The sequence below is a fragment of the Camelus bactrianus genome, chromosome 12, assembly GCF_048773025.1.
Source record: "Camelus bactrianus isolate YW-2024 breed Bactrian camel chromosome 12, ASM4877302v1, whole genome shotgun sequence".
Lineage (NCBI taxonomy): Eukaryota > Metazoa > Chordata > Mammalia > Artiodactyla > Camelidae > Camelus > Camelus bactrianus.
The window spans coordinates 27,560,751-27,583,512 of NC_133550.1; the positions used below are offsets into that span (position 1 = coordinate 27,560,751).

At 39.3% G+C, this 22,762-nt stretch overlaps 1 protein-coding gene across 8 annotated transcripts in view; it reads right to left on the minus strand.

Annotated features, from left to right (window-relative positions):
• GRIP1 (glutamate receptor interacting protein 1) overlaps nt 1–22,762 on the minus strand; it is a 615,139-nt gene that overhangs the window by 500,301 nt on the left and 92,076 nt on the right. The window lies entirely within an intron of this gene.

Consider the following 22,762-nt stretch of genomic DNA (forward strand, 5'->3'; position numbering starts at 1 on the left):
TGAGATGTTTAAAACAGAATGATAAATGGACTGTTAAATAAAACAACGTACAATTAAAAGTCAACCAGGAACATCACCGTGATCTTCCTGAGTTATTGATCTTCCTGAAATATCTGGCACTCTTCAGTGAAGGATTATTTATAATCTCTATCTGTGAGGCTCAACAGAGTTATCGAATCTCTTCACCTTTCACAGTCAAAGACAGAAATCATCCCATCACCTACACAAGAAGCACTTACTGAACAGTGACTACAAGCCACGTCCATGCTAGCTCTGCGGCAAGCACTACCCATCGAAGAATTGAAAAGACAGAGTTCCTAACCTCAAAAGGGCTAATCATACTATTATTATTATCAAGTAACTTTCATTGAGCATTTACTGAATGTTGAACATAATTCTAAGTGATTTGTGAGCATTAATCCACTTAATCCTCACAATGGCCAGACATAGATGCTCTGCGATCATTATTTTCTAACGAGGAAACTGAGCCCAGAAGAGGCAGGGGTGTACCCAAGGTCTCCAAGCCAGTAATGGCTGCCAACAGGGCCTCAGAATACCAAAGCAAGCAATTTCTTTCTTTTCCCAGCCTTCTTCTTCTTCTCTTTCAGTGTTCCTGTTATTTCCTGGCTGCCCACTGTCTTTGCTAGTGCTGAATAATGTGAAGTTTTCTTCATTCACAAATTTACGTTAGTATATATAGGTAACCACCAGGCACAGCTCGACCACCTTTCTTTTCCTAATTCCTCCCCCTGCCTCCTCTCCCACGCACACAAAGGACCCCAACTTTGACTGGACAGCTGAACTGAACAATGAAGCATATTTTAAGTAGCGGGGGTGGGATGTAATATTTCAAAGTATCTGTTACTAATCGTGCCTGACATCCTTCACTTCACGCAAATACCTGGAGTCAGCAAGGAGAGCAGTCAGACTCAGCAGTGTGTGCTGGGACACGGAAGACTTCATTTTTGGTGGTGCCTTATGAGCATGTGGATTGGAAATGTGTAAATCTGAAGATTCTTTTGTTGACAATTTTCTCTTCTAATCTTATATGGAATCTTTCCACTGTCCTTGCTGGCACATCTAAAATGAACTAATCTGGGATTTCTCTGGGTGCTGTCTCATCTGAAGGTCAAATACGGGTTATACTAGAGACGGAACAGGACAGAGAACAGGTAATTAGGGCTTCACAGAAGGGGCCCAGCATGTGCAAAGGCCTCAAGGTTGGGGGGGGGGGGACTGTGGGATTCTAAGAACATGTATCAGGTTGTGGGGAGGGGGTGAGAGAGGGACACTGTCAAGAAAGAACTTTCTGATGAGAAGATCTTTGAGTGACATAAAGAACCACAATATATTTAATATAACCGATATTCATAAATTGATTTCCTCTATTTAAATATTATAAACATTAAAGATATCTTTATTAAAAAGATAACATTACAAGCGTTTAGACTTTTAAAAATTATTTATTTATTTTGGTGGAGGGGGGGTCAGTAATTAGGTTTATTTATTTATTTTTAGAAGAGGTACTGGGGACTGAACCCAGGACCTCATGCATGCTAAGCACAAACTCTACCACTGAGCTATATCCTCCCCATACAAATATTTAGACTTTGATGTTACCTAGAGTCCTCTTTTCTGTGAAATTGCTTCAGTTCATAATAAATGCAGTAGGAAAGAAAGGAATTAAGCATGTCCCTAAGTAAATTTTTAAAAGGGAAGCAGCATTACAGTAAATGCATTTACAGATTATTCCACTGGTGAAGTTTCATTTGATAGATATCACAATCATCTTAATCTTCTTAATCTCTGGAACACAGAACACTTAGAAGGCTTTTTGGTTTGGGTGTTTTGTTTTTTGAATTAAAAAGGCTCTTCAGTGGTCCCTAAAAAGGCAATGTAACTAAAAATCTACTTAATCAATAGGAGCATTTAGTTCAACATATGTGTATTCTTAGTCTTTAAGTTCCATTTGTATCAGTTTGAAGCAGACAGTGGAGTTCTAGGTAATATCCTCACTGGCTAAGTATTTTTAAAAGATAATCTGAAAGAAAAAAAAAAAGCTGATATGGTTAAAATCTACCATCTCCAATATTTCCCTGATACCGTGAGCTGATCAATCATTCCAATTTATAGGCTTGGCAGGGTGACTGTTACGTTACTGTAGTCTTCCAAGTAGAGAGCTGGTGGCGGGGCCATTTGATGCCTTTCTCTACGTTGCAGACAGAAAGGACCTTGAGAGGCTATTTGCTGTGAAAGGGCACTCACTCTTCAGTGAGGCAGCTCACTTACCCATGATCTGTTAGATAAAGAGGTTAGCCTCTCTGACCTCGAAGGTCCTCCCTGCTCTCATGTGCTGTGACTGTGTGAACTGTGGACGACTTGGTTTCCTCCTTTACACACTTGGAGCACAATGGATAGCTTGACCCTAGGGCTACTTTAAAAAGTCTGTCTTTTCCATGTAATAGGCTATGTCCTTTTAAGTAAATGTGACATTCAGGCTGGAAATTCAAATTGATCAAGTGGCGTACTGATTCATTTTAGCCACAACACTTAACATTTTTGACGGGCCACTTGGCTGAACAGAGATCAGTCTGTCTATCGGAAGCAATGAAGAAAAAGGAAGGGTCCAACTCTAAGAGCCAGGGTGCAGCGAGAGAACTCTGACATGGATGAGAAAGTCCCATGTGTGGCCAGAGGAGCTGATGGGGGAGGGGGCCAAATGACAGGAGGGTAGCACATGGAGTCAGAAAGGGAAAGGCCACCTGCTTTCTCCCGCACGGCAGGGCCCAGGATGTCGCTCAGAAACCCACCAGTGAGGCATTTTGTACTCTCTCCTCATAACAGTTTAAAAGTCAAAATATGAAAGAGGTTTTGAATATGGAATTGCTGTTCTCTTTCACAGGACAACAAGATTCACTACAAAAACATTCCTCCAGCTATTACAATGAAACTAGAGCCCAAGTGTCCTCTTTGGCCACCACACCATTTGAAATCCAAAAACGTGTGGCTCACACACCCACCCAACTAATCCATCAGATGAATGGATGAATTAATCCACCAACAATCCTTCAGATTATTTCTGACTATTCTATGAAATAATCCAATATACTCCATATTTCAGCAAGCTTTGCAGGCTGCTGTGCTCTGGCTCTGAGTTCTGCTTCTGCAGAATTCTCATTCATTGCTTGCTACCCTGCAGCTATTCTTTTCCTCAACCTTAGCACAGACCTAAACGTGAGACTCCCCAAGACCCTACCCTTCTCCCTGCAGTGCAATGATTCTCAGCCCTTGCACTGAGAAGAACCTTTAGAGGAAGTTGGTGGGTCATGGGAGGGGTGACAGCCCAGCAATGCCCAGTCAACAATCGAACCGTCCCCTAAAAGACATTTCTACTGCCTTCCCTCCGAGAAGTCTCATGGGGCCATCCTACCTAGATCCCACACTATCTGCCTGCTCCTCTCCTCCTGTCTACTTCCCACCATGTCCAAGAAAATTCTACATAATCTTCCTTTATTATCGAGAGCATTAGACCAGTTCTGAGTAATGAAAGCCCAGTAGAGAGCCTGACATTACCACCTTTCCTTAAAAATAATCGACAATTCTTAGGACATGTTGTGTTTTAAATAATGACATTTTCCCATTACAAATATCTTCGAATATATGCCCTAAAGGATGGACATCAATTCTAAACAAGAGTTTGCATAAATGCATTACCATGACTTATAAAAGTGACATGAAGAGTGTATTATTCATTACACACTTTAATACAGTTATTCTCAAACTTGAGCACGTATCAGAATCAACTGGAGGGCTTGGCAAAACCCATGTTGCTGGGTCTCATCTCCAGAGTTTTGGTTTCAGGTGGTTTGGAAATTTGCATTTCAAACAAGTTTGGGGTGTTGCTAATACTGTCCCTGTAAAAATCCCTGCTTTCACAGAAGTTCCCACCCCCTCCACCGGAGAAGGGCAGGAAGTACATCAGAGTGTTTTCATGAACATAATGACTGGAGCTTTCTGCTGAAGGTCTAGAGAGCAAATACTTTCACCTGTCCCCTTTCTGCCCACGTTCAGTGATGAATCATGCTATTCCCAGAGTCTCTTCTATTTCCTGTAAGATCTACTGAGCGAGGGCTGCTTTGGTCTGCATATTAATCATCCCTCCCAGACCCCTGTCATCACAGTAGCCATGAGGATGTGCTGAAGCCTTACATTATACATGTGAGACTGTTTAGAAGATGATGCTCATTTTCCATCCCTGTAGCTTCCCCTTAATCACCGTGATTGTTGCTGATTACTCCTGAATCATGGCGGGGGGAGAATGTGTGAAGAAAGAGAACTTTGAAGGAGATGAAAACAGTTGATACGGTATACGATGCTCCATGTGTTTAGCTTTTCGATGTGACAATAATTTTTGTGCTCTTCTAAGCAGGTGACAGATGGGTGACTTCTGGCATAGAAAGGATTGATGCTCTGATTTGATGGCTGCTCCCACGACATCACTGACAAGGCATTGTGAACAAGAATCGTACCCCAAATTTTAAGCCACTGTTCAGCATCAACTATTCAGCATCTTTTACCAGTGAGATTTCTCCTGAAACAGGCTATTTCTGCAGGATTCCTTAAATTTACCAACATAATCAATAACCAAGTATAAGAGACAAAACCACACAACACAGTGACAGGCTCTGCCAGCAACATTCGTGGCTGAAATTAAAGAACCACCTTCACGGTTTTGTGTAGAAAGGGGAGCTGCTCCTACACTCTCTCTTTCCTGCCTCCTCTGTCGCACAGGACCTCACAGTTTACATAAGAATGGCCAGTAAAACCCCTGTATACAGTTGGTTCACCATCGAGTGTCGGATTACATCAAGAATACAAGCCCCTCCCGCTGTAGCAAAAAAAAAAAAAAAAGGCTTAAAAGGAAAAATCAGATGATGTGCTTATTTCCAAAGGCCAGGGTTTAAAGGTTTACATTAAATGTGTTTTTGGGGATGGAGAAGGCCCCCTTTTTTATTCTTACCAATCTGTTCTTAGAGATGCTGGAAATTTAACTGGCATGAGAACTAAATAGATCAGTTTATTTTTTACTTATTTAGTTTTTAAATAACAGATACGTTTTTCAGTCATAGTTAAATTTTGCATGGGTTACACCTTGAAATCTCTAATCCGTTAATGGGGGAAGGAGGAGGAGGGGGGCAAAACTAGCACCACAAGGTGGTTGCTCATGAAGATGGAAAACCTATGTGGAACAGCTGATGAACATGCAGTGTGGATTCGTGATGGTTACCTGGCATACATTAAAAGACTGGTTTATAAAATTGATGTTTCTTGTATATTAGAAATATTCTGACACTTGAAATTGCCATTATATAGCGTTCTTGGGGAGGGCAGACTTTTAGATCTGTCCTTAAGTAGTATGTAGTCCTTTTCTCTGACACTGGGTGTATTAGACACCTGTTTGCTCTTTCTTCTCTTCATTATTTTCTACTTCGTTTAGCCAAATGATTGAGGGCATGAGTAGGCTATAGAACTCCTGATGTGGAAATTTATTATTCAATCATCAAATTTCATTGGACAGAGACTGTTTTAAGGACAGTGTCATACAAAAGGGTACCCAAGATGAATAAGTGATGGTACCTGTCCTAGAGAAGCTCATTGTCCAGGGGAAGAGAGAGAAATGCAGCTAGATTAGATACTGTAAACCAGTGCATAATGAATAATACTGTATATGGGAACCTAGGTAAGGAGAGAGCCACTTCCTAGAGATAAAAAGGCGGCTTCAAATGGAGGCTCTGTCTGAGCTGGGTTTCCAAGGATGTCAATGGAAGAAGTCAATGGAAGAAGAGGAAAGGAGAGAAAGGAAAGATACTTAGGTTCTATCTTTCCTTCAATTTGCATCAAGGACAAAGCCCTAACTTCCTACCACAGAAAGTTAGAACTGCAGGATTTCACTTTACATCTACTTTCACTTCCATTTTTCAGCCAGTGTGAGGGAATCTCGCTTATAAATTACTAAAGATGTGTTGCAGCTAAAAGCATAAACTAGATGCACATAGCTGAAAAGAAGGGGAGAGAAAACTAAGAAGAGCAAAACAATCCAGCATTATTCCCTCCAATTCAGCATTATTTCCCTTTTTTAAAAAACCAAATTAATCTGATTAAACTAGCTTAAACTAATCAAAAAGCAGTTGCTTAAATTTTGTTAAAAATGTTTTTCATGGGGGCTTTGGCTCTTTAGGAACATGACTAGAAGACATAATTACAAGCACCCTATACCATAATTTCAAATTACTGATTATAAAAAAGCTGTCAGTAAGAAAAAAGTATGCATATTAACCTAGTTGCACCAGTTCCTAGAGAAAAATTCTTAAGCCTTTTCTATAAAGAAAAAAACCCAAAAAAAACAAAAAACAAAAAAATGAACAGAGACATCCTTCTGATTGGGGGAAAGAATCATGAAGCCATTTTCCTCCAGTTTTACTCTGAGCAACTAGATTGAAAAGTCAAATGAGAGGTCTATGTACAATCAACTCAGAAATAGCCTACGTGATGTGAACGCAAATCTATGGCTAAGAGGGGACTTAGTCAACCCAACAGCAAATGGTCACAGTGAACAGATTAAGGATAAATTAAAGATGAATGCAAAATGTATCTTCCTCTTTCTTTTAAAGCCTTTTCTAAAGGATGTTTGTTTTATTAAAGTTAAGCTGTCCTAATGACAAACTGTACATCTTATTCTAAAAAGAAGACATGAAAGTGCATTAACGCTGACCATCCTTACTTGTCTGGTTGGCCATGGCAGACCACCAACTTGGCGTTTTAAGCACTCCTCAAAAATTGGCTCTACAAATCTAAGGTCATCAACTAAATGGATGTAAGTGTTTCTGTTCCCTTTAAATTTTCTTTCTCTCATGTTTGTCTTTCTCCACCTAAAACTTCACCAAAAAACTATCAAAATCTTTCTGATCCTTGCTTTATGGACTCAAAACCAAATTTAATGTCCATATTACAACATATAGTTTTAAGATGCAAAAAAAGGAATTTCAAAACAGCCAATGTTCTCAAAACTAATATTTTAAAGTGCTAGCTGGAAAACAATTTTGATGTATGGACTCTCTTATACTTTAAATGAGATTGCCTAGACCCTCAAAAACATTTTCTTGTCTTTAATCATACTTTTCTTGAGTTAGAAATAAAATGTATATATAATATTAATCAATTTATTACTTGTTTTTAATATTTATATCTATTAAAAGCCACAGCTTTAAAAATACTCTCTAAAAAAAAAAACTTTTTCTAACTGTGAAATCAATTAAGTTAGTTCTAACCCATATTAACCAATAAATAAGACTCAACAGCATAAAATAGAAAAGACCAGACAAGAACAGAATAGAAATTAATAGAATATACGGCATGTAGCAATGGAGAATATTGGTTTCTGAAGTTCTATTTCACTTGTGTGTGTTACATGTGTCTCTATATAAATCATGAGGTAAACTGAGTCATGGCCCAAAATATTAAAAAAATAATGTTCTAAAACATGGTGCTATTTAATTGTATTACATTTATTAAGAAAAAGCATTGAATACTGATGAATATATGGTCATTTATTATATATTTAGAGACAGTGAGCAGTGTATAGGTTGGCACTGGGCTCATCCCACAAGATGAGATAAGTTGCTTCTAAAGAAATTGTTAATTATATGTTGAAACTATAGACTCACCAGCTCAACATCTGGCATCCGGAAGAATAATTTGCAAATATTTAAGCATCTCTGGCCTTCATTCAACCAAGTGACCTGGATTTCTGAAGATTAAGTATACAGGCCCCATAAGAGGCACAGGTAGAAAAATGATGAACAAAAAAGTCATGATCCCTGCTCTCATGGAGCTTATAGTCTCAGCAAATATGAATCAAATAAATACACAAAATAAGGTATAAGTGTAGATGTTAAATGCTCTTAAGTATGATTAAAAAAAAAGATGAGGAAACTTTACCTGGTTAAAGAAATACCAATTATAACTATCAAGATATGAATAACAATATAATGTCTCATAATAACACAATAATGTATTACTGATAGTAACCACAATTACATCGTATTAACTTCCTTGAGGAAATGATATTTAAACTGAGATCTTGAGGATGAGAAGTAGTTAACTATGTGCAGTGGTGTGCAGTGAGGGCTGGGGGGAAAGAGACGAATACTTCAGGCAGCGGAAATCGCAGGTGCAATGGTCCTGTGGCAGGAGGCAACAGGGCACATTTTGAGGAACTGAAAGAGTAACAATGTGGCTTTGGCAGAGACCACAGAGGGAGGCATCCTGTGACATGAGGTTGTAGGGGTCAGAGGGAGCCAGACCACACAGGAAGTTGTGGCCTTGTTAAAGATTTTCATCTTAACAAGGGGAGGCATCAAATTTCTGTTCTGAAAGGATGACTCTTGCTATGATGTAGATGGTGGTCAAGTGAGGAACAAGAATGAATGTGAGAAAACCAGCCTGGAGATTAGACTAGTCTATAACAGCAATCCCTAGTGTAGTCCATGTGAACAATTCCACTGCCTTAGCCCAGAGCGTCTGTCCAGGTGCACTCGTAATGAAGAGAAGCTGTTAGGGGGTGAAATAAATAGGTGACTAAGCAGACTTGAAAGAGGAAGTAAGAGAAGCGCTGTCAGGATATTGCCTCAGTTTCTCGTTTATAGACCTGGAGGGACAGTGGTGATGTGGAAGAGGGTTTTTTTATTGAGCAATGGACATGCCCTAGAGGCAAAGAGGAGATGTTCGGAGAGTCAGGTCTGGTGTTTACAAGAAAGGCACAGGCTGAAGATTTTGATTTTGGAATCAACAGCACAGTGCAGGTAATTGATGACAGAGAGGGTCATAGATGAGATTATCCAGGGAAAAAAATGTCTAAAGTGAGAAGAGATAGAGTGAAAGGGAGGGCAGGGAGGGAAAGAGAGGAAGGAAGAAGCACTGGGGCTGACTGGGCCTTGAGGAACTAGAGGATGAGGGGCTGGGCAGAGCAGACAGAGAAGGAGCACACAAGAAGTGTGAATGAAAACTGAGTGCCAGAGTCAAAGAAAGAGACAGTTCAAGGAGGGAGTGGCCACCGGGTGGAAGGCTGTTGAAAGATTAAACCAGATGAAGACTGAAACAGTCCTTCAGATCTTGGACAGTGAGGGCATCAGAAATTCCAGTGATCGAGAAACAGATTATATTATTAAAGCACTGACTTTCTCCTGTATAAATGTTGAGAGTTTCAAAGATCATGATTATGAACGAAAATCACTTACAGTATTATTTATCAATGGCTTATTAAGGAGACCTAATAACAGGGTAAACAACAATCTCCTTCTGTAACAAAAGTATAAACAACAACACCAGAGTTCATTCATTTCTTCCCATGATTGATCACACCCTCTTGCCCTGAGCTATGGTAAAACAGGACTTAAAAGCAGGCAGATAAACATTCACTTTTTCATTTTAATACAAAGCATAATGTTTCATCTCAATAGAGTTCAAATTTCTCTGACTCATTATAGTCAACATCTTTCACGACCACAATTCAATCTGATTTGACATCTCATTAAAGACATTTTCTATTTGCTGCCGGATGAATGACTTCATAAATTGCATACATGATCCAGGCCCCGGCAGGCTGAAAGGGACATGATTCTGATGAGTAAACATGTGCCATTTTTAGTTAGTTTTTATTGTGCATCCTTGCAGTGATTCAAGTTTGTGATTAGAGTTACATGAGGACTTTTATAAATATTCTGCATAGCTCTACTCTGCCACGCATGGAAATATAAATTCCAAAGTTGGTTGAGCATAGCTGCAATCCAAATCAGAAGAGGAAGTGTTATACTGGGGTGCATTTGCAGAGCATAGAAAGTGCACCACATCTCCAAAGAAATCTTTCGTCAGCAACAAATGGAAAATGACATTGTTTTGAGAATGCCTTTTAATCTAAAGAAAAAAAAACCAAAATAATTATGTATTCATTGATTCATTTTGTCAATACTTATCAAGTGTCCACCATTTTTGAACACTAAAGCACAGTGTGAACAAACAGATACACTCCTGTGTGAGCCCAGGCTCGAGGGAAAGGACTAGAAGGTAGACAGAGTTATCTGACGAGGTCTCGGCGGCTGGAGGATGGTGATGGTGACACTAACAGTCATCATTCACTCGACACCTACTACTGCGCCAGACCCTGAGGAAATACCACAAAGATGATCTCATTCGAACCTCAAAGCAACTCTATGAATTGGGTAGTGATGTCTTTATTTCCATTTTAAGACAAGAAAACGAATGCTTAGAGAGGTATTTTGGGTTTGTTTGTTTTTAGCATCAATCCTAATGCTCATAATGGTTAGCCTGAGACATCAAGAAAACTTGAATTCTGCTCAGTAAAATAACAGAGGAAACAGGCTTTTAGAAGCGGTGTCCCTAAAGCACAGTAGTGGTTTTGTTACCGCGTTGGTGCTCACAGGTATCAGTAGTTTCTTAGGAAGACTCCCCTTTCTCCCCAAGGATGACAGATTAAAGAGGCAGTACTATAAAAGATTAGGAAAAAAGTAAAACAGAAATAGAGAGGAAAGAATAAGAGTAAAGAAAACCAAGTAACACTGGGTAATCCTGTACCAACTACCATATGACAGACCAAAGGAGTGAATGCGACACGTACACATACCTCCCACATACACGAACACACACACACACATAAACATGAACATACACACACATACACATGTACACACACAAACATACACACACACACCTGCACACCTAACCTTAGCACCTAGGTAATGAGGATCCTATAATAAACCTTCTCACTTCAAAATCTTGGTCTCTTGCTCAGTAGATTCTTCCCACCCCCAAATCTGTTAAAAAATAACATTGTCAAAACCTAGCCCGTCTGCAGCCGTCACAACACTGGTGTCTCAGAGTCCTCTGTGGATTCCCCGCACAGACTTCACATTTCTCTTTCTGGGTTTCCAGGCCCTCTCCTCAAGTGGGCTTTGCCTGTGTCACCTCTCCTAATTTCCTGACCACGACCTGCGCTTCCCCCTAGTCCACCTAAATCCCCTCAGGCTCATCTCTTCCGTCTCCTAATTCTTTCCTCATGACATCTCTACCCAGCTCCTTCCGCCAGGAACAAGCCATAGCTCTTAACTGCCACCCTCACCAGTGACAAACGGCTGCAGAGTGCAGCAGTATTTGGGAAAACAACTCATTCTAACCTAACGGTATAGAGAAGTGAGTTTCAAACCCTTTCAGCGACATAGACCTTTGGCCAGTGAAATTACCCCCAGAATGCAGCCACTTGGGACTAGAGCCGTAAGGGAAGAGTGGGTGTCTGGGGCAGCCAAGTGGACTGGGACAATATCAACAACAGACAATAATATCAACCACTCATTGTGGAAACAAATATGAAAGTGCCTCCCATGTGCCAGGCACTGATTGTGGCACTTGTGCTCCATCAGTGAAAACAAAGATTCCCCGCCCTTGAGAAGTTACAAGCAAGCAGGGGGATACAAACTTTTAGGGATGCACACAATGAAAGTATAGATTATATAACTTATTAGAAGGTGGTAATAATATAGGGGTTGGGGGACCCACAAGGGAGAAAAGGAGGTTGGGAGTCCCAGACAGTGGGGCAAGGGGGAGAGGCATGTTGCAATTATAAAGAGGGCAGTCAAAGAAGGACTCCCTGATGAAGTGCCATTCAAGTAAAGCCCCGAAGGAGGTAGAGGAGTTAGCTGTAAAGATATCTGAGGGAAGGGGTTGCAACATCTGGCCTTTATTGTGCCTTTTACTGAACCACTTACAATATGCCAGGCAATTGCTACGTCGGTATGCATTGCACACTTGCATTTTACATAAAACCGTCAGAGGCTAGTAGTATTATTGTTTGCATTTTACAGATAAGGATACTATGATTTAGAGCAGTAGAATCATCTGGAGGACTTGCTAAAACACAGACCGCTGAGCCTGAACACCAAAGTTTCCACTTTAATAAAACCAGGATTCAGCCTGAGAATTTGCTCTCATTAATGCTGCTGCTTCCTGGCGCACATTACCAGAACCACTGATTTAAAGGAAAGAGATAATCTCTGCAAGACATGCCTCTAAATCCCTATATTCTGGTCTAAATTATGTTCTTCCTTTTTCAGACTACAGCACCTTCATCCAAATGTTTCCATTTATCATCGAATTAAACCTCAAAAGCAAAATGCACATTACAGTATATATTACATATTTACAAATACAGTTTTTTTTAAAAAAGGGACTAATTGGTTAAAAAAAAAAAGAAAGAAAGAAAGCTCTACAAGGGCAAGAATAGGACCTGTTTTATTCACTGCAGAATTCTTAGCACATAGAAGAATACCTGGCACATATTATGTACTTAATAAATAGCTTTTGAGTCAATCACTGCTATTATGTATACTACATTTTTAACCTCTTTTTAACTCTTTATTTTATAATAATTTTAGGTCTATAGTGGAGTTGTGAATATAGTATAAAGAATTTCCATGTACCCTTCAAGCAGCTTTCCCTAATGATAACATCTTAAATAACATTTATCAAAACTAAGAAATTAACTTTGTTTTTTTGTTTTTGTTTTTGTTTTGTTTGTTTACAATACTATTAGCTAACTGTTAGACATTATTTGAATTTCACCAGTTTTTCCACTAATGTTCTTTTCCAGTCCAGGATAACATGCCACATTCAGACATCATGTTTCATCTCCTCTGGTCTGTGGCAGTTTCTCAGTCTTTCCTTGTTTTTCATGACCTTGACACTTTTGAAGCAAACCGGTCAAATGCTTTGTAGAATATCCCTCAAGTTTTTTCTTTCTTCTTTTTCATGAATACACGGGGGCTATGGATTCAAGGAGAAAATGGGACAGAGGTGAAGTGCTGTTCCCATTTCATCCGACCAGTGGTACATGACATTAGAAGGACTTGCCACTGGTGATGCTGAACTTGACCACTTGGTTAAGGTGGTGTCTGCCAGATTTCTCTACTGAGAAGTTCTTATTTTTCTCTTTCTATAACTTTAGAAGTCGGGTCATTAAGTCCATACTTAAGGGAAAGAGAATTGAGCTCCACTTCTTGAAGGGAGGCATATAAAAGTGTTTGTGGACATACATAAAAACCACACTGGTAATTATTAAATATTTGGGATTGGGGAGACAGTTTGAGGTTATGTACATACCCTTTTTCTTCTTTAATTTCCTCCCAGAGTAATCTTACATTTTTCTTGTCCCAGTCCTAGAATCAGCCATTTCTCCTCTGCTTAGAGAATGGTGTTTAGAAACTATCTGGGCAGTAGGTATGCTTGTTGAAGGAATGTCACTGCTTCTAGGACCTCTCAGCAGATGAGCTGTGCAATATTTGCATATACACTAACCATGTGTACACAAAGAACTATATTTATTTCTGCATCTATATGCATATATGTTAAAGTAAACACGAGTCCCCACTAATATTTCCAGCCCTCATCTATCACCACAGAGTTGTTCTAGCCTTCTTATCTGTAACTTCTTTCTCTGACAGTGAGAAACCTGGTGTCATGAACTGAATTGTGTCCCTCCCCTCAAATTCGTATGTTGAAGTCCTAACCCCCAGTATCTCAGACTGGAGATAGGGTCTTTAGAGGTAACTAAACTAAAATGAGGCCATTAGGGTGGGCCCTAATCCAATATGACTGGTGTCCTTATAAGAAGAAATTTTGACACAGAGACACACAGAAGGAAGACAATATGAAGACACAGAGAGAAGACATCATCTAGAAGCCAGTGAGCAAGGCCCGGAACAGATCCTTCCCTGTGACCCCTGGAAGGAACCAACTCTGCCAACACCTTGATCTCAGCCTTCCAGTAATTACAATTAAATAATCAATATTGATGTGTTATTAAGTAAAGTCCATACTTTATTAAGATTTACTTAGTTTTAACCTAATGTCCTTTTTCTGTTCCCAAATTCTATTCACTCTGACACATTGCACTGAGTCATCATTTCTCCACGGGTCAACCTTGGCTGTGACAGTTTCTTAGATGTCCTTTGTTTTTGACGACCTTGACAGTTTTGAGGATTTCTGGTCAGATATGTTGTAGAATTTCCTGAAATTGAGATTTGTCTGGTGTTTTTCTCATGATTAGACTGGGGACTGAGGTTTGGATGAGGAAGCTCACAGAGGTAAAATGCCATTTCCATCACATTATGTCACAGGTGCACACAACCAACGTAACATAACACCATTGATATTTACTTTGGTCACATGGCTGAGGCAATGTTCCCATATTTCTCCACTGTAAAGCTATTCCTTTGCCTGCCCTCATGCCCCTTCCACAATGTGTTCTTTGGAAGGAAGTCCCTTTGTGAGGGCCACACTTCACAAGTGGGGAGCTATACTCCACTTCCTAGACGGTGGAGTATCTATGCAAATTATTCGGGATTCCTCTGCACGGAAGATTTGTCTCTTGCTCTCCATGTATTTATTCAAGCATTTATTCATATTAGTGTATGAATAAATACTCATGAATATTTCATACTCTGGATTAGCCAACACTTTATTTTGTTGCTCAAACTGTCCCAGCTTTGGCCACTGGGAGGTCTTTCAGTTGGTTCCTGTGCCCCTCTGAAACACTCCATCACTGTTTATTTGTTTGTTTGAACACCTCCTTACTTTTCTGGGACTATAAGATGCTCTAGGCTCATTTTGTATATTTCCTGAAACCATCCTAGATTCCAGCTATTTCTCCAAGGGTTCCTGATTTATTTTACTGGAGAATAGTATTAGGAACCAAGATCTGGGTGCTAGGTGTATCCTATATTTTTGACGTAATAATTCATCGTAAGTATTTTTTCAATGTAAAGACACACTTTAACTTATCATTTTTTTGAAAAGCTTAATATTCCACTTTACAGATAAATCATAATATCTAATGATGGATACTGTTTCTAGATGTTCTGATATTACAAACAATGTTGGGATAAACTTTCTGGCATCAAAATCATCATACTCATGACTAGTTATTTCCTTAGGATACATTCCTAGAATTCGAAATTGTGAGTTTAGGGCTTCTGAGGCATATTATGAAAGAATCCTCCAGAGTCCCATCTGCAGAGAATGACTGGCCATTTACTCTCATCAGGTATCTATCATTATTTTTTATTATCATTTCCTATACAATGGATAGAACTTGCTTTATAGTTATAAATGAGTCCTACCTAAGATGAACAGTGTTTTAAATATTTGCCACTTGAATTCTTTTTTAAACTTTTTTCTGTTCAAGTACTTTGCCCACTTTTTGATTGGTATACTTTTTTAAAATTGATATGTAACAGTGCTCTTTGCCTGTTTTTTATATATATATATATAAATATATATATATATATATTTATATATATATATGTAAATATATATATATAAATAAATTTTTTTTACCATCTTTCACCAGTTTGTCATTTGTCCTCTGATGTGGTTCATGGCCTATTACTTTTTAAACAATAACTTTCCATATTCTGTATTCTACAATTTAAGCTAATTTATAGATTTTTTTTTTTTTTTGGCCTAATCCACATTTACATTTTACAGTTTTGCTCATGGACTAAATGTGTTTGCTTTCACATCTTTGCATTATGTGAGTCAATCTAAAAAAGAGCTGATGATGTATTATTGATTCTGACACAGTCATGAAAGCAAAGATTATGCTTCTATTAAAACTTATATTTTATGACAGGTTTGTCAGGTTTAATTTATGACTCATACACATTTCTGGCTCAGTAGCCACAAATTATCTCCTGTGAATCTTTATGATATACTACATTTTCTTGCCAGAGCATTTTTTTCAAATATCTTAATACATTCTAACAACAACAACAACAACAACAATCAGAAAACAAGCACCAAAAATTCATAAGTAGGAAATAAAGTTTTTAAAGAGAATTTCAAATATACATATGTATCTAATTCCATCTCCTCTTCATTTCTCAGGCGAGTTTCATATTTTTATAAATATATTTTTCTCATTTTAAAAAAATGATGTAACAGATATTCATGTTATTATGTGTCTCTAATTTTCTGAATATAGGAAACATGCACATACACACAACATGGAACTGACGAACCATCTTCTTTATAGTAGCATGACTGAAATTTCAAATGAGGAGAGAAAGAAACATATATACATATATACCCCTGATACTAGGAATTAGCTAGGGCGGTGGGGCTGAGGAGGAGCTGGCTGAGAACATTCTAATCATGAGCAAAGACGTGACGGTGGGAAGATATATGGCAAGTTCAGAAAATGAAGGGAAGGTAGGCAGGGCCAGATCACACAGGCCATCTGGTCTTCTTAAGGCTTTGGGTCCTTAATCGAAAAGTAGATGGAAGCACGTGTTAAGTGACTCGTTCAAATTTATTGTTTTGCAAGATCCTCTGAGTGATATACAGAATGGATTGAAGGGATTCCTGAAATCCAGGGTTGAGGTTTATCGGTGGTCCAAGCAATAGATGATGGTGGTCTGAAGGGAGCCTGCAGTGGCGGAGGGGGGTGGGGGAGGATATATATGAAAAGAAGGGTTTGGATCTGGGACAGAGGTGGAATATGCACTTAGTGACTGACTAGAAACAGGCAGTGAGAGAGGTGGGTGGATGGCAGAGCCTTACCACCAGACAGGAAACACCAAGAAAGCATGTATGGTATGGAGATAAGCATTTTGACTTTAAGATTTGCCATCTCTTTGAAATATCCATGAAGATATATTACCAGAAACAGAAGGTCTGAACGGAGATTATATAATGAGCACAAGTAACATACAGACCACAGCTGAATCCAAGAATGTGGACAGAGTTGCTTAGGAAAAGAGTACAAAGCAGTGGTTCCCAACCAGGGGTAGGGAATTATTTTGACCCTCAGAGGCTATTTGAAAATGTCTGAAGACATTTTTGGTTGTCACTAATGGGGGCATTGAGTGAACAAAGGCCAGGGATGCTGCTGAACATCCTGCGATGCACGAGGCAGACCCTCACATCAAACACTACCCAGATCAAAGTATCGATGGTCCTGAGGCTGACAGACCCTGACATCAAGCGTGATGAAGTGAGGGCTTTAGGAACTCCACCTGAAGACCATGATGCGTCAGGCACAGAGACTGTGGAGGAGCAATCACAGAACCGGAAGGAACACCCAGAGTATCTGGTGCCACGAACACCAAGGGAAGACACGGGGAATAAACAGAGCTAAATGCTGCTACTGCAGAACAAACTACTGTATACACGAGTTCAGTGTCTTATTCAAACAGAGAATATTTTTTATAACCTCTGCTAAAATGTTTTGAAACTCATGTTATATTTCAACAGGCCACAACACAGGCATACACTTACAGAAAGAGAGATGGGCTTTTGCGTCACTTCTCATTAACCCCCCAACCATGGCCACCTTCCTAAATTTCTCTGCTTCTCAGATGCTGACCACACAAGGGAGGAAGCCAACTACTGTTTCATAAGGAGTAGGAATAGGAAAGGGAGGACGAGGCAGCAGGGAATTTGGGTAGAAGAAAGATGAATAACGTTTCATGGGAAAAAAAAGCAAGCCTCACTTACAAATATGAAGCATTCTAAGTGATCATGAGAGTCTGTCATTTGGAGTCAGTATGTGTCTTCCCACGATGTTCTGAGTAGTTAAGTTTAAGGAAAAACCACAAAAGCCTGTTGTCCTTGTAGTATCTTTTGATAATGATGATACCCCCAAGGGGTAGAAAAAAAACATGAGTTCAGGAGGAGTTTGAAAAACTCAGCCCTCTTCCCCTTTCTTGGGATCACCTTCAATCCCAATATTTTTAAGCTCATTTGTTCCTCAAAGATTTACTGAACACTTACCTAGTATTTGTTTAGTGTCTGTGTCTCCCACTAAATGATAACCCCCATGAGAGTAAACATCACATCTATTCTCCTCACTGCCAAATGCTCACAAACTAGTGTTACTGCCTGGCAACCTGAAAACAATTATGGATTAGTGAATGAGTGATGGCCAAATGAATGAATATATTTCTATTCTTTAAAATGACGTTTACCCTAATCTATTTCAAAGGGGCGAATTTTTCTGCAGAATTACCACACAAACTTTTTAGAAAATAGCCTGACAGCATGAAGAATGACTGAGACAGAAAGATCACCCATAAATAGGCCAGTCCTGCCTGAGAGCCTACACTCAGGGTCAGCCTCATCCAAATGGTATACATATTTATAGTCCTATTTCTCTCACTCCCTCTTGGATATTAAACATACATTTTTGCCATGGTTGTGGTAACAGTGATGCAAGTGTAGCCCAAGCTAACAGTTTTAACATTTAGGGAGAAAACAGTCCATTTTTAGTAATAAAAGGAAATCTACAGGAAAGGTGACTTTCTGAAATGTATGGAAACCTACTAACAGGATTGCCGTATTATGGTAAACAACTTTATGCAAAGAAACTTCCACACTGGACTTCAAAGGGGAATGGAATTAAGACAGGAAAAGTGGGTCAGGCAGGAAGGACTTTTCTGATGAGGAAAAGATAGTCCTGGGGGAGCTTTCTGCGGTGAACTCAAGCATGAGGCTTCTGAAACGTGCTTTTCTTATAGCTAAACAGTGCCATTTAGACCAATGCATATTAAAGAATGAAAGCAGCCTCTCCACAGAAAACAGGCAGGAGGCAATAAGAAATAGGCACCCCGGAGGAAGCCTTGCCATCAAGATGTCAGTTAAAGAAGACAACAGATAGAAAGCCACAAATACATGATTTAATGAGCCACTAAATGTTCAGGGGTCTGGGACTTTTAGATAGTTATGGTCCTAATATAAAGGTCCATCTGAAAACAAAAAGGAGAAGGGAGAAGACAGTAAGACCCTGATTAAATAAAAATGAATAAGGTTTAGTCAACAGCACACCTAATTTATTCTGGAGTTTGTATTTTTTTACATATTGCTTTAAATTTGATATCATTTAGTTTACAATTTGTAATTAGTAATTGGCAAGTATACTGTGTATTTTAATAACTGGTCACATCCACACACATTCACAAACACAACATAAAGGAGTGCTCCCTCCCACTCAACAATCCACACCAAGAGAAATCTTCTGTGGTGGATCTCAGATGCCGTAAGCACTAATGTTCCAAACTCGAAATTGATAATTAAATGATAATGATATGATAATTGAATGATAATTAAAAATGATAATGATAAGGGCTAACAAGTATTGGGTGCACATTATGTGCTGAAAGGTTTACATATTTCTCCTCACAACAAACCTATGATAGAGGTAGGTATTGTATTTGGGCCCATTTTACAGATGAAGAAGAGTAAGGTGTGAAAAGGTTAAGTAACTTACCAATATTATAGCTTCAGAGCTACAATCAGAAGTACACATTCTTCTTAGAGTTCTATAAAGTAATGACAAACACAGCAATTGGAATTCACAGAAATTTGGGGAAGGGCACTAACCTTCTCCCTGCTTGTTTTGATTCTCTGTTTCCATTTCACTCTCAGTGCTCCCTGTTCTTATCTTCTGTGTCTACATACTTTCCTGGAATAACTGCATCACTGCCCTGGCTTTCGTTTTACCTTGAAGTTGAAGGTTCCTAACTCTACATCCAGCCCAGATAAGTCCCCTTCTACAGTCACAGTCAAGTAGACATATTGATGTGGACATTATTCTGCTCCCCAAAGCCAAACATGACAAAAACTGAACTCAGTACCTCCAACCCACCCTCAAATCTACTGTACTTCATATGTTTCTTGCCTCAGGAAACGACCCTATCTTCCTTTCAGTGCTTAAGCCAGGAACTTGGGAGTGATCCCAAACTCCCTTCCTGTCCCTCACACCCTGTGTCCAGTCAAATTACAAGTCCTCTGGATTCTGCTTCCTGACTAACTCTCCCATCAGCCCAGTCTTTCCACCCACACCTGCCCCATCAACTTTAGCAAGAGTAGTACAATAGCCTCCTGACTTATCACTGCTTGGGGCCGCATTCCAAACATTTTCCACAGTGCTTGTTTAAGAAGAACAAATCATGATTTCTATTTATTTGCTGATTTAGCAATTTTTTAGTCGAACACCTTCTATGCACCAAGCGCCATTCTAGCTAATGAAAATACAACAGTGAACAAAAGACCAAAAGGCATAGCAGAGGTTTCACTCTGGAGGGGAGAGGCCAACTGAGACTAAACAAAATGAGTGTGTGTGTGGGTGTGAGTGAGAGACAGACAGACAGACAGACACAGAGAAAGGATGATAAAGCTTGCTACACTTGTGCCAGATCTTATTCCTTCGTTCACACATACCCTAGACCTCATCCCTACCGAGCTACTTTTAATTTCCCAAATATGCCAGGCTCCCATATCCCGGCCTCTGCACATGCTGTTTCTTCTACTCAAAGTTCTCTTCCCCTGCCCTTTGAACCAGGCTAATTTCTACCTACTTTCAGCAAGTCTTCCCTGAATCCCCCAGTTCTGATTTTGTTATCCATCCTCAGGCTCCCAAAGGAACTTGATCTGCCCCTTTCATACTCACCATACTATACTGTTATTGCATAACTACTCATCTGTATTCCCTCCTAATCTGCAAGTGCCCAGAGAGCAGAAAACATGGGCTCTGATGATGTGATAGGTACCTGTATCAGTCTGGTGGGCTGCCATAACAAAACACTTAACTGTTGGTGACAAACAACAGAAATTTATTGTGTCACAGTTCTGGAAGCTAGAAATTCAAGATCAAGGTGTCGGCTGAGCTGGTTTCTTCTGAGGCTCTTTCTCTGGCTTGTCACTGGTGCATTCTCCCTAAATCCTCACATGGTCTTTCCTTCTTGTGTGTGGTCCCCTGATGTCTCTTTGTGCCCAAATTACCTCTTCTTATAAGAACACCATTCAAATTGGATTAGGACCCACCATTAGGGCCTCATTTTAACCTCATCATTCCTTCAAAGGCCCCATCTCTAAATACAGTGATAGTGTGAGGTTCTAGGGGTCCTATCTGCAAACACAATGATATTGTGAGGCAAGGGGTTAGGGCTGCAACATATGAATTTCAAGGGGGACACAACTCAACCCATAACAATATTCTATAATCAACTCATGACCAATCTAGTTTTGTCTACAGCCCTAACCACTTCCCCCCTCCCCATGTTACTTTGAAGCAGATGCAAGATATCATATTCTTTCATCAGTAAATACTCTTTCAAGGTCTTTGGATAAAGACAACATATTTTTCTCTCTGGGACAAAAGAGAAAAATCCTACTTTGCTATCTGATTATTCTCTAACCTCTTTTCAGATTTTGAGGATCAATGATCTTTTAACAAGAGATTTTCTCTTTTTGGAAAAGTTTTCTCTTTATAATAAACATCTACAAAATAATTTTTTTTAATCTTCAGTATGGTAGATCTTCAGTCTACATTCTAAAGATGAAAGAGGAGGGCTCTCTGGGTGGTTTTAGTTGAAGTTTAATTTTTCTGCTTACTGCTCAGGCTACTGAAAAATGAACTGTGTGTGTATGTATATGCGTGTGTCTGTAAAGTATGATGCCTCAAATGAAGCTAACAGATTTTCAAGGTGCATTTTGAGAATCCATGCATGCTATTCCATGCATCATCAGTGAGATCCAAGAAGCTAGGCTATTTTCTCTTTCCATTATGGATGCTCTTTACAGCATCTCCACTCTCCTAACAGCTGTCATGGCAACACTCTTCTCTGTCAGGATGAGGAAGCGGAAAGGCTCATCCTCTTAATGCATGAATGAACCGGAGAGACTTCTGAGTAACAGAACTCCCCAGAGTTTGGATGACACCATTGCAAAAATGCAGTTCCTGCCAGGCAGTCTGCTTTCAAAGTGACACCTTCTCCATACTGGCACTTTAACGTGATGATAAAATAAGGAGTAGATGAAAGAGATGGGCTTTATTTTTCATTTGTGACTCGACATATTTTGTCCTTAAATAGCAAGTTGTAAAATGACAACAAGTAACACGAGCACTGGAAAATATACGGAAGACACAGGATTTTAACAACTAAAAGACAACTTTGTCCTTGCAGGTGTTTGTAGTGGAAAATAAAAGAAGTGCTGTATTCCAGAAATAAACTGCATATCATAAATACCAAAAGTTCTATTCAGCAGAAATTCTTGAAACTGGAACAAATGGTCTTGGGTAAGAATTCTACAAATGAAACATGTGTAGGGATACTTACATTGATTTTTTTAAAAAACAAAAAGTAGTTTTATAATGGTTTTAGATTTACAGAAAATTTGTGAAGGTAGTTGAGTGAGTTCCTACACCCCCAGAGCTTCCCATATTATTAATATCCTACATGGGCACTTGCTACAATTAATGAACTGATACTGATACATTATTATTAACTAACATCCCTACTTTATTCAGATTTTCTTTGTTTTTCACTAATATCCTTTTCTGTTCCAGGATTCCATGCAAGATAACACATTTCATTCAGTTGTCATGTTTCCTCGGGCTCCCTTTGGCTCTAACAATTTCTTAGACTTCCCTTGTTTTGAAGAGTACTCATTTTTGTCGAATGCCCCTCAACTGAGGTTTGCCTGATGATGAGACTGGGGTTTGGGGATGAAGACCACAGAGGTAAAATGCCACTTTCACCACATCCAATAAAGAGTATGTAACATCAACACCACTTATCACTGCTGCTGTCAGTCTTGATCACCTGGCTGAGGTACGTTTGTAACTAACATAACCACT